We start from the raw sequence: 12,989 nt of genomic DNA, 5'->3' as shown, positions 1-12,989 counted from the left end.
TCGGTATATCATAAATCAGGGCCAGCACTGGCATACAGTGGCTTTTAAAGTAGTCATCTATAAACATTTTACAGTTTGTCACATTACGCCATCAAAACTTTAATCTATTGTGTATTGTGTAATCTATTTTTGTGTCATAGACCAGTAGTGAATGCAAAGCGGATAGAAAATGTTTTTGTTTGTTTTCAACGTGTCCTGTCGTGACTTTTCAGGCGCACCAAATGGAGCAGATGGTTGCCAACATGTGCCAGGGCAGTTTTGCTCTACAAAAACTATATCTCAAGACAATATCCTTGCATGATTAACTATATTAATTCCAGATTCAATCAGCATCAGAGTAGGCAGGTCAAGGTGAAGTTATGGGAACCTGTGTTTGTATGACCTTCAACCATTGAGTAATCGTTGGTGCTTGGGTGTGTTTATAGGTGCCTGAGCATATGTGTAGAAATAAATATATTTGTGTTGCGTGGGTGTGTGAGTGTGAGTTTGTGACCTTGAAGTGTATATTTGTAGGTGTGGTGAGAATGGTAGACAGCCTGCAATCCACAACCCTAAAAGCAGCAAAGGGCAGGTAGATCCGTGTCCAGAAGGCCGCAGCAATCCCTGTCAGCCAGACATAAAGCATTACCCAAGGGTAGCCATACGCACAGCACATAAGTAGGTCAATAGCAAGACACAGGATCAGCAGCCCCTAGGACAAAGAAGGACAAAGCGAGACGCAGGTCACCGAGTCCCCCGACCCAGCCACGTCACCACCCCTAGCTGCGCAGGCCAAGCCCAGTAACCGGCCCCCTACGATGGCTCAGGGCCCGCACCAACCACCAGCAGCAAGACCACCCAGCACCAAGCAGGGGAGACCCCCCAAAGCCCCCAACATGTTGAGCAGTCTCCTTCAGGTCGGAGTGGCACATTGTATTTCACCATGGGGGACCAGTCCCTGAGAGGTCTTGAGGAAGGGATACCCACCAGCCCAGCATAGCCCACAAACCAACCCAAAAAACCTCCAGGAACTATAGGCCACCAGATGGGGGCTCACCTCTCCGTTTTTATTAATTCTTGTTTTTGTTTTTTGTTTTTTTACAGATAAAAACCAAAACGTGTATCTCAGCCTTGTTTTCTGGGGCCATTATGATCCCCTAAAATAGGACCCTGTTGGAGGCCCTATTTTTTACCAGAAATTTTTTGATGATATTTTGAGAAGGGGGAGTGGTTTTTTAACTTGGTTTTTACATTTTAATTCACTCATATTGGTTCAAAATAGCCTGAAGCTCATACTTTCTGTTGACTTCAACAATAATAGTGTAATTTTATAACTGTAATTATAAAACTGTACTTATTAACTGTAATCATTGGTGGCGGTACATCACCAATGAATAATGTTCATGGAGAGGGAGGACAGATAAGTGGATGAAAGATCTTGAGGTGAATCTTGAAATTTGTAGAGAATAGTTTACTTACAGAAAGGAGCTGGAGGAAACCGCCAGAGGGGGAAACAATGCGGAGCCTGGGAGGTCAGTGGATGTTTGTTTGTTGAGGTAGGACTTGTAGTCTTCAGATGAATGGCTTGGATTAACACAAGTTTGAATTGCCTTTTCCAGGATTGATGATTGCCAGACAGACATGAGTTTAGCACTTGGTGAAGGACTCTGTTACTCACAGTGGAGGGTGGGCTAGGTTTGCTTGCAGATGGCTTGGAGCTTGGAGACAGCCAGCTGGAGCATGGTAGAACGAGGGAGCTTGGAATCAGAGATACTTGGATCTCACCAGAGAAGCAACACCGGGACTGGAGCCAGGGTCACAAAATAACCTGAGAAGGAGCACAACAACAAGGTAAATTCTTGGAATTGCTAAGAGTCAGGAAGCAAAGTTTACTTGGCCAGTTTAGTCACCACTAATGGCTAACACTGCTGACTGCTCGCTCCTTTTAAACCTCAGGACTAGATTGATGATAAGTGACACCTGCTGCACACCTCCACAAGGATATCTGGTGCCATCTGGTGACTAAGCACAGTAAGTAGCAAGCAACAAGCCTCCAAGACCTTGACATCATCCCCCCCTCAACAGCCGCCGCCTGGCGGCCCAGAAGGGAAGGAGGGCAAAGAAGCGAGATAATCATAGATCAAAGAAGGATCACAAATAAGGCATCGGGGCACCCAAGATCGGTCCTCAGGACCGTAATCCTCCCAATCAACGAGGTATTGCCATCCCCTACCTCGCTGATGGGAGTCCATGATCCTTCGGATCGAAAAGACTGGGTGCCCCTGGAAGTCCCAGGCGGGTGGAGGCGGCTTGGCTGGAGGGCAGAATGTACTGGTGAACTGTCACAATTTACTTGATATTGGACCCCAGAATGCAGACGAGCAGGCAGTGTGATGGTAAGTGAAGAAAAGGTTTAATTACAAAAACTCACACTCAGCAGGAGGTAGGACCAAAACAAACGGGCAGGCAAGACAGGCATGGCATGATCAAAAAAAACAAGACTTAGATGTTTCTGCGACGACTAACAGAACAGGTGTGAATATATGGCGGAGCAAAGAGACAGATTAACTTGAAGCAGGTGAACCGAATAAACTTAATTAACAGAACAAAACGTGACTGGAGCAAAACAGAGACTCTTGAACACAAACTAGAAAAACATGAAGCAAAAGCATAATCAGATCCGCAAACCAAACTTGACAAAAGATGACAAAACAAAAGCATGACCAGGAAAATAAACTTGAACAGTGAAAAACATAAGGAAAAAACCCGAAACCAAAAACCAAACAACCCCAAATCATGACAGTGAACACAGGTTTTAGCTGTGAAACATGAAATGTGGGATGGATACGGAGATTGGGAGGGAGACGAAGGCGGACCGTGGTAGGACTGATCACAGAATCTATGACTTGGGGACCAATATAACATGGGGAGAGTTTCCTGGACATAGATTTTAAAGGGACGTCTCGTGATGAAAGCCAAACTTTCTGACCAGGTTGATACTCAGCAGCCGGTCTGCTTCTCATGTCTGCAAAGCGCTTATTCTGAACTGCTGTGCGGTGGAGAGCCTGTATGGTGGAGTTCCAGATACGTTTACAGCAACTGATGTGTTGTTGAAATGAGGTAATGGCTATGTCCTTCTCATCTCATCTCATCATTACTGACTCAACAATAGCCTATTTTCCATTGCCTGTACAAAGCCCCAGGCATTGGAAAGCCCAGGTTGCGTTTTGATACAAATTTACCCAGATAATTTCATTGTCCCGGGGCTTTACTTTCACGGGTAAATGGTCCTACTCTGGAGTAGGTCTTTTCAACTTTCCCCGGGATTGTTTAAGGGGCGGGCTTGTGTGCAATAAGGTATGGCACCGGCAGCTGCAGTAATTGCTATACAAATAAATTGTTTTTATTCCATTAATTTGTCACAAAAATTAGGTACAAGAAGTTTTTAAGTGACAAAGTAGACATCAAAACGTCATCAGTGCAGTCAATTCATCCAGAATGAGCCAACATTTAAATGCTTTTTCTGAGTTTTCAGAGCTGCGGAGCTCTGTTTACAGCCTAGTCTGGCTGCTAAGCTAAGCTTAGCTAACCGGGTGGTTGGACTGGTACTTCCCCATTGACGGCTGCCTGATCTCGGCCCGGCGCTCTGGGAGCTTCCACTACCTGTTATCTGTTTGTGGCGGCTGAAAGGGAATATAAAGCATTTAGTAGGTATGTGATAAATAACCACAAGTACCAGAAAAAAAAAGACTTTTTTTTAACTGGGAATTTGTGAATATTTAAGTTATTGTTCGCATTAATTGTTAACTATGTCGCCACAGTTCTGTAAGACAAATATTTTTAATGCAGTAGTGATGATCAGAGCACTTTAAGCAGCATTATTTGCTTTTATTTGCATTATTTGCTGTTATTTCAGCTTTCAACCTTGTTCTCTCTATTCTCTTCCTAGAAGCTACACCTGGCCTGGCTCTGTGTCTACCTGTAACACCTTTCTGGAGAGGGGAATCGTCCGAGCTTCTGCTGGCAATAACTTAATGCTCACCCTCTACCGATGATCCACATAGCCCTGTCTTTTAGTGTTTAACCCTTTCTTGTCTCTGCTCTGTTCTCTCAAACCCCCAGTCGGTTGTGGCAGATGGCCGCTCACACTGAGCCTGGTCCTGCTGGAGGTTTCTTCCTGTTAAAAGGGAGTTTTTCCTCTCCGCTGTCGCTACATGCATGCTCAGTATGAGGGATTGCTGCAAAGTCAACGCCAGTGACTGTCCACTGTCTCTACATGCTCATTCAGGAGGAGTGAATGCTGCAAGTCACTGACTGGATGCAACCTGCTGGGTTTCCTTAGACAGAAAAACTTTTTATCCAATTTGAATAAAAAGCTAACTCCAACTGCACTGTTCAATGGTTAGGATTAATTGGAATGTAGGTACCTGACTGTTGTGAAGTGCCTTGAGACAACATGTGTTGTGAATTGGCGCTATATAAATAAAACTGAATTTAATTGAAATTTTCCATGTACATACAATTGTCTTTTCACGTAAACCTAACTTAGTGGAGTATGAACTTTTATATTTATTTCGCTCTTATATATAATTATTTATCTTTAAAATGTTTCATAGTTTATGCAGACAGCTCTCAGGAGGAGAGTCCAGAGTTCCAGGTTTCGATGCAGCCTCCCAGAATGCTCAGTGATCCTCCTCAGTGTCCTGCAATCCTCTACTCCATTGTCTATGCATCTTCTACTTTATATAAATATTTTCTAATGAGTAGAAAGTCAAGGTATCAATCCCTTGTACTTTTGGGCGGATTATCAGTTTTTTATTCTAATAAATATTCTAATAAATTCTCTAGTAATGATTTTTTTACTAAAAAACATGTTCTGTAGTTATCTAAGTTATCTAAGATAAAAAAAGGCCAAAACTAAATGTATTTTTTATTAAATGTAAAATAGGTTTTCAATCATTCCTTTATGACCTCTGCTCATGAACAAAACAGTAAAGTAGCAAGTTAAGCACCCACAAAAAATAGACTAATTTAAATGTATTTGGCTAAATTCTGCTCCTTGCAAATTAAATAATTTAGATACCTCTCCCTTGCCTAAATGAGTACCAGATTACACCCAAATTGGACCAATCTAAGCACTTAACTTGGTGTATAACTGTTTTTTTTTTGTTTTTTTTATCAGTGACTGTAGGTTACTGAAACAGTGCTTGACTGCTAACTATATGGTGCATTCAAAGAAATAGATGGCATTTATGCAGATCATGAAAAATATATATGTAATATGTATGTAAATGTATGGTATCGAATCTACACTAATATGTCTTTTTGATGCTTGCAAAGTGCTTTTAAAAGAGCCGTCTTTTATCAATTAGACTCGAATTTCAGGATAACGTTTTTTGTGTCTGTTGTTTACATGGTCTTGTCATCTGTTGGCTCCTTAGAAGAGTTTTTAAACCTTGACAATGTTTATTTCAAGGACAAAAATAAACAACACTATGAGTTGGGCCTCCTGGCAACTACTCACTAAGATCTGATGGAATGAGTTGTGTTAGCAGATTTTGCAGCTTTAAAATAAAATCTGTCTGTAAAATCTCAATTTATTCAATCTGTCTATATCTGATTCTACAGCAAATAGCACAACTGCACCCGTACCAAAACTACTAGTAGTCAGTTCAAGTTGTCAATCTACTACAGGTCCTTCTCAAAATATTAGCATATTGTGATAAAGTTCATTATTTTCCATAATGTCATGATGAAAATTTAACATTCATATATTTTAAATTCATTGCACATTAACTGAAATATTTCAGGTCTTTTATTGTCTTAATACGGATGATTTTGGCATACAGCTCATGAAAACCCAAAATTCCTATCTCACATAAATAGCATATCATTAAAAGGGTCTCTAAACGAGCTATGAACCTAATCATCTGAATCAACGAGTTAACTCTAAACTTTAAAACTCCCAGCCTGGTTCATCACTCAAAACCCCAATCATGGGTAAGACTGCCAACCTGACCCTCAAGCAAGAGGGTAAGACACAGAAAGAAATTTCTGAACGAATAGGCTGTTCCCAGAGTGCTGTATCAAGGCACCTCAGTGGGAAGTCTGTGGGAAGGAAAAAGTGTGGCAGAAAACGCTGCACAATGACAAGAGGTGACCGGACCCTGAGGAAGATTGTGAAGAAGGGCCGATTCCAGACCTTGGAGGACTTGCGGAAGCAGTGGACTGAGTCTGGAGTAGAAACATCCAGAGCCACCGTGCACAGGCGTGTGCAGGAAATGGGCTACAGGTGCCGCATTCCCCAGGTCAAGCCACTTTTGAACCAGAAACAGCGGCAGAAGCGCCTGACCTGGGCTACAGAGAAGCAGCACTGGACTGTTGCTCAGTGGTCCAAAGTACTTTTTTTGGATGAAAGCAAATTCTGCATGTCATTCGGAAATCAAGGTGCCAGAGTCTGGAGGAAGACTGGGGAGAAGGAAATGCCAAAATGCCAGAAGTCCAGTGTCAAGTACCCACAGTCAGTGATGGTCTGGGGTGCCGTGTCAGCTGCTGGTGTTGGTCCACTGTGTTTTATAAAGGGCAGGGTCAATGCAGCTAGCTATGAGGAGATTTTGGAGCACTTCATGCTTCCATCTGCTGAAAAGCTTTATGGAGATGAAGATTTCATTTTTCAGCACGACCTGGCACCTGCTCACAGTGCCAAAACCACTGGTAAATGGTTTAATGACCATGGTATCACTGTGCTCAATTGGCCTGCCAACTCTCCTGACCTGAACCCCACTGAGAATCTGTGGGATATTGTGAAGAGAACGTTGAGAGACTCAAGACCCAACACTTTGGATGAGCTAAAGGCCGCTATTGAAGCATCCTGGGCCTCCATAAGACCTCAGCAGTGCCACAGGCTGATTGCCTCCATGCCACGCCGCATTGAAGCAGTCATTTCTGCCAAAGGATTCCCGACCAAGTATTGAGTGCATAGCTGTACATGATTATTTGAAGGTTGACATTTTTTGTATTAAAAACACTTTTCTTTTATTGGTCGGATGAAATATGCTAATTTTGTGAGATAGAAAGTTTGGGTTTTCATGAGCTGTATGCCACAATCATCCGTATTAAGACAATAAAAGACCTGAAATATTTCAGTTGGTGTGCATTGAATCTAAAATATATGAATGTTAAATTTTCATCATTACATTATGGAAAATAATGAACTTTATCACACTATGCTAATATTTTGAGAAGGACCTGTAGTAGTAGACAGCACAGATTTAAATCTCAGGTTGGGGAATCTGTATACAGGAATGCCCTCCACAAATATGGCCTGTATGGAAGAGTGTCAGGAAGAAATCTATAAGTCCCGTTTAAACTTAGCCACAAGCCAATTAGGGGACACAGCAAACATGTGAAAGAAGGTGCTCTGGGTGATGTGACATAAAAATTTTTGGCTGACATGCAAAAGACATAATGTATGATGTAGCAAAAACACATTTGCATCGCATTAAACACACTTTTTAAGGAATGGTTCCATAAAATAAATCCACTCTAGTCAGAGGAGCTGAAAATGCATTCTAATATTTTATATCATTTTTCTAATATTTTATATCAACAGGCAACAGGTGAGTAAATCAGGTGTAATTGGCTTGGGCCAGCCTTGACCGCAGAGGTGAGAGTATCTGACAAACACTATACATAACTGGTCACTTAGCTCCCTTACCTGTGTTGAAGTAGATTGCATAGAGTAGTTTGTTGTGTAGAATATTGGTTTGTACCTTTAGTAGTACCCTGAGTCTGAAAAATCAATGGGGACATTCAATCAAGCTTGAATTCCAACATGGGAAGTCAAAGGTTTCTCCTCAATCCCTTCTCAAAATCAAATATGGCTGCCATAACTTTGAAACATTGTGGTAGCTGCAGTTAATTAGCAGCTTTGACAGTTTGTATCTTATTAAGTCAATCACACACACAGTCAGTGAATGTAGAGTATTTGATAGCCTGGATATACAACACATGCAGTTTTAAAGGTTTTCCAACTTGCAACTGGAACTTAATAACGTTAGATGTGACCAACTTGATAAGCCCATGGCTCACCAAGTACGTCGGTAGAGATGAGTCTCAGTAACTTATTGAGTTATCCTAATGTTGCTCATATCTAAGGACTTTAAACATAAATAGGTTTTCCACTATAATAGCCATGAGTTGTGGAAAATATAAAGGTAGGCCAGGAAAAACAAAACTCAAGGAATCAACAGAACACTCACATTTATAACTTGAGGGTCACTGTCCCTTGAGTAATTCGGAGTTGTCCAGAAGCCAGAGGAGGAGGAGGTAAACCCAGGAATCCAAGGAGAGAGAGAGAGGTGATGAGAATATTTGCAGTGCAGTCCTTAGGAGAGAGTATTACCAGATGTTGGCAGGCAGGTAGGCAGGTCGACAGGAGTCCACATAACTGAGGTTATGTTCCAGCAAAGGTCTGTATCAGCAGCTACCTTAAGAAGCCCATGAACTCATTAGGGGAATGCGTTGCAGCTGCAGACAATGAGCTGCCAGAACCAACCAGAAGGGGAGGAGCAGAGATCCTACACTTTCTGTTGTTTGAGTGGGTTGGAGGTCAATCTGTAATATGAAAGGGTATTAAAGTTGTTCATGCAGGACCAACTCAAGATTCCTTAAACAAAGTCTACAGTAGAAATAAACCTAATTTACCGTCTTATCCTGTGTGCTGAGTCTGTTTCATCCTCTGGTTTTGTTCTATTCGACTATCTAAGCAATTCATGATAGTATGTTCCAGCCATCTAACATGTCGAAGAACAATTCAGATGATGAACAGACTTCCTTAAAGGAACACCTACAATCTACTGAAACCATGCTTCAACAGCTACTGCAACAACAAAGGACTACGGATTCTCATCTCACAGAACTTGGTGGTATGGTTCATGCTTTAAGTGAAATCATAACCAAACTCTCACCTGCCTCTTCCAATCCTCCAGCTCGTTTAGAGAATCCTCAGCCACCCACAATTCTATCTTCTGGGATCCGAGAGCCTGACTTCCGTCCGTCTGAACTGTTTGATTGTAATCCTAATAACTTTGGTGGTTTTTCTCTCCAGTGTGAATTAGCATTTAGTTGTTCCCCCTCCCTTTTCCCTACTGCTGCCTCCAAGATTACTTAAATTGTTACCTCGCTAAAGGGATCTGCTCTGCGCTGGGCGCACGCCTATTTGGCATCTAACCCTGTTGAGTCTCTTAGTTATGCCATTTTTTTCAGTCACTTCAAGAGAGTCTTCGATCAACCACTCCAGCAGGAGGCAGCAGCTAAGAAGATCCTCACCCTCAAACAGGGAAGGAGAGCATTGGCTGAGTTCGCCATCGACTTCCGGGTGGCAGCGCAGGAGGTGGGTTGGGATGAAGCGGCACTCAACTCAAGGGTACTTTTGTTCCCTTGCAGATCAAGTAAAGGACCAGTTGGTTTTGAGAGATGAACCCGAAAGACTGGATGAATTAATCAACCTATCGATCCGCATTGACAACCGTCTAAGAGAGAGACAAACAGAAAGGAACTACAATTCACAGTGGCAGCACTCCCTGGCGCCTCAAACCACTTTCCTCGACGCACCCACTTCCTCTTCAGAGGGATCTACGGAACCGGAGCCGATGCAGATTGGTCACACTCGACTCTCCCCAGAGGAACGACAACGCCGCTTTGAGGGTGGTCTTTGCCTATATTGTGGACAAGGAGGACATTTTATCACAAGATGCCCCAAGAAGGGAAAAGAGAGGGCTCGTCAATAGGTCAGGGGACTTTGATGAGCATGTCCCATTCTTCCCCTGTCTCTCGTCTGTGTTTTCCGGTCACTATTATTGTTGGCCAAGAGAAGTTTCCTGTTGACGCTTTTATTGATTCTGGTGCTGAACAGAATCTTATTTCCTCGGATCTGGTTGATAAACTTCAAATACCCTCTCAGTCTCTCAACCATTCCCTTTCTGTCACTGGCATCACTGGTCAAACCATGTCTCAAGTGAGATTTAAAGTGCCTCAGCTTCACATCATCACCTCTGGTAACCATCGTGAATGGGGTGAGTTCTTTGTTCTCTCTTACATCTCTCCACAATTAGTTTTGGGGTTTCCCTGGTTGCAGAAACATAATCCTGTTATTAATTGGGTGGAGGGCAGAGTAGAGAGATGGAGTAATCTGTCTCCAGAACTGCTTAAAGACTGCTGTCTCTCACTCTATCAAACAACTCAAACCTTCTGAGCCTGTTGATCTGTCCAAAGTTCCACCTGAATACCACAATCTCGCACCTGTGTTTAGCAAACAAGGGACTCTTTCTTTACCTCTGCATCGCCCCTATGACTGCCCTATTGATCTCCTCCCAGGCGCTCCGCTACCATCCGGCAGACTCTTTAAACTCTCCGGACCCGAGAGAAGGGTCATGAAAGAGTACATTGAGGATTCTTTAGCATCTGGGATCATTCGTCCGTCTACCTCCCCTGTTGGTGCCGGATTCTTCTTCGTGGGTAAGAAGGACGGCACATTAAGACCTTGTATTGATTATAGAGGATTGAATCAAATCACTATTAAAAATAAATACCCACTACCACTTATTGATTCCATGCATGAACAATTACATTCTGCCAAGATCTTCACTAAACTCGACCTGCGTAATGCTTAACATTTGGTCCGGATCCGAGAGGGTGATGAGTGGAAAACAGCTTTCAAAACCCCCCTAGGACATTTTGAGTATTTGGTTATGCCTTTCGGGTTGACTAATGCACCCACTGTTTTCCAGGCTCTTATTAATGATGTTCTTCGTGACTTTCTCAAACTCTTTGTTTTCGTTTATCTGGATGACATTTAGATTTTTTCCCAGGACATAGAACAACATCGCCAGCATGTCAGAACAGTTCTCCAGAGGCTTTTTGAGAATCAACTCTTTGTTAAAGCCGAAAAGTGCGAATTCAGTGTCACATCTGTGTCTTTTTTGGGTTTTATTTTTGAGGCAGGCAGGTACAGAACTGATCCCGAGAAAACCAAGGCAGTGGCAGAGTGGCCTACTCCAACTGATCGCAGGCAACTTCAAAAGTTCTTGGGATTTGCACATTTTTATAGGAGGTTTATAAGGAACTAGAGTCAGGTCACTGCACCCCTCACTTAACTCAACTCCTCTCTGAAAACGTTCCATTGGACTCCTGAGGCAGAAAGGGCATTTGGGGAATTAAAGACTCTATTTTCTTCAGCACCCATATTGACCCATCCTGATCCATGTGCACAATTTATTGTAGAAGTTGATGCTTCTGACATTGGAGTAGGGGCTATTCTATCTCAACGGTCTCCTCTGGATGATAAGGTACATCCATGTGCCTATTTTTCTCGTCGCTTGTCTCCAGCAGAGCAAAATTATGATGTGGGCAACCGTGAACTGTTAGCCATCAAGTTGGCGCTTGAGGAATGGCGGCAATGGTTAGAGGGTACTGAAGTACCTTTTCTCATTTGGACTGATCATAAGAACCTCTCCTACATTCAAAATGCCAAGAGACTTAACCCCAGACAAGCCCGTTGGTCTCTGTTTTTTGCTCGTTTTCATTTTTCTATCTTCTACAGACCCGGTTCCAAGAGCATTAAGCCTGACGCTCTCTCTCGCCAGTTCTCTCATTCTGACCAACTCAAGACTGAAGCTTTCATCCTACCGGATTCTTGTATTGTGGGCGCCCTCACCTGGGCCATTGAAAAGGACATCAGGGAGGCACAGAGGTCCGAACCTGACCCAGGTACTGGCCCAGTGGGCAAGCTGTTCGTTCCCAACTCTGTCGTCAATAAAGTTCTGGATTGGGTGCACAACAATAAATTGACTTGTCATCCTGGGGTCACTCGTATGATCACATTTACCAAATGGTTTTTCTGGTGGCCGACTATGAACCTCAACATTAAAGATTTTGTTGCAGCTTGTCCCACATGTGCTCGAAACAAGAACACTAATCAACCCCCTGCTGGTCTTCTTCAACCTCTGCCCACCCCTAGCCGCCCCTGGTCCCACATTTCCGTTGATTTCATCCCTGGTCTCCCGCCATCTGATGGTAACACAGTCATCCTTACTGTTCTTGACAGATTCTCTAAAACAGCCCATTTTGTTCCTTTACCCAAGCTTCCGTCTGCATTGGAGACTGCCCAACTCCTGGTTCTCCACGTTTTCCACATCCATGGCATACCTTTGGACATTGTTTCTGACTGAGGCCCGCAGTTCATCTCGCAAGTTTGGAAGGAGTTTTGCAAAGCTCTTGGTGCCTCCGTAAGTCTTTCGTCTGGATACCACCCCCAATCTAATGGACAGACAGAAAGATGCAACCAGGAAGTTGAAGTCGCCGTGAGGTGCGTAATAAATGACAACCCCTCTTCTTGGTGCAAACATCTCACATGGATCGAATATGCTCACAACACACATACTTCCTCTGCTACTGGTTTGTCCCCCTTTGAGGCTTCACTGGGCTATCTACCCCCGCTGTTTCCCAGTGTTGAATCTGACATCCTGGTCCCCTCTGTTCAGCATTATGTTTCCAGGTGTCGTAGGATCTGGCAACAGACCAGGAGGACCCTCCTACGCACCCTGGAACAAAATAAGAGGTTCGCTAACCTTCACCGTTCTGCTGCACCTGTCTACCGCATCAATCAGAGAGTCTGGCTTTCCACCAGGAATATTAAATTAAAAGATACTTCTAGAAAGTTGGCCCCCCATTTCATTGGCCCTTTTCTCATCGAGAGGATCATCAACCCATCTGTGGTGAGACTCAAACTACCATCTTCCATGCACAGTCACCCTACTTTCCATGTTTCCCAGATCAAGCCATTCTCGGAAAGCCTCCTGAGTCCTCCCACCAAGTCCCCTCCTCCTGCTCGACTCATTGATGACCACCCTGCATATATGGTCAATCGTATCCTGGATGTTCGGCGTAGGGGGCGTGGTTTTCAATATCTTGTGGATTGGGCAGGATATGGACCTGAAGAGAGAACCTGG

The sequence above is a fragment of the Girardinichthys multiradiatus genome, chromosome 23, assembly GCF_021462225.1.
Source record: "Girardinichthys multiradiatus isolate DD_20200921_A chromosome 23, DD_fGirMul_XY1, whole genome shotgun sequence".
NCBI lineage: Eukaryota > Metazoa > Chordata > Actinopteri > Cyprinodontiformes > Goodeidae > Girardinichthys > Girardinichthys multiradiatus.
Note: the sequence above shows the minus strand (reverse complement) of the source record.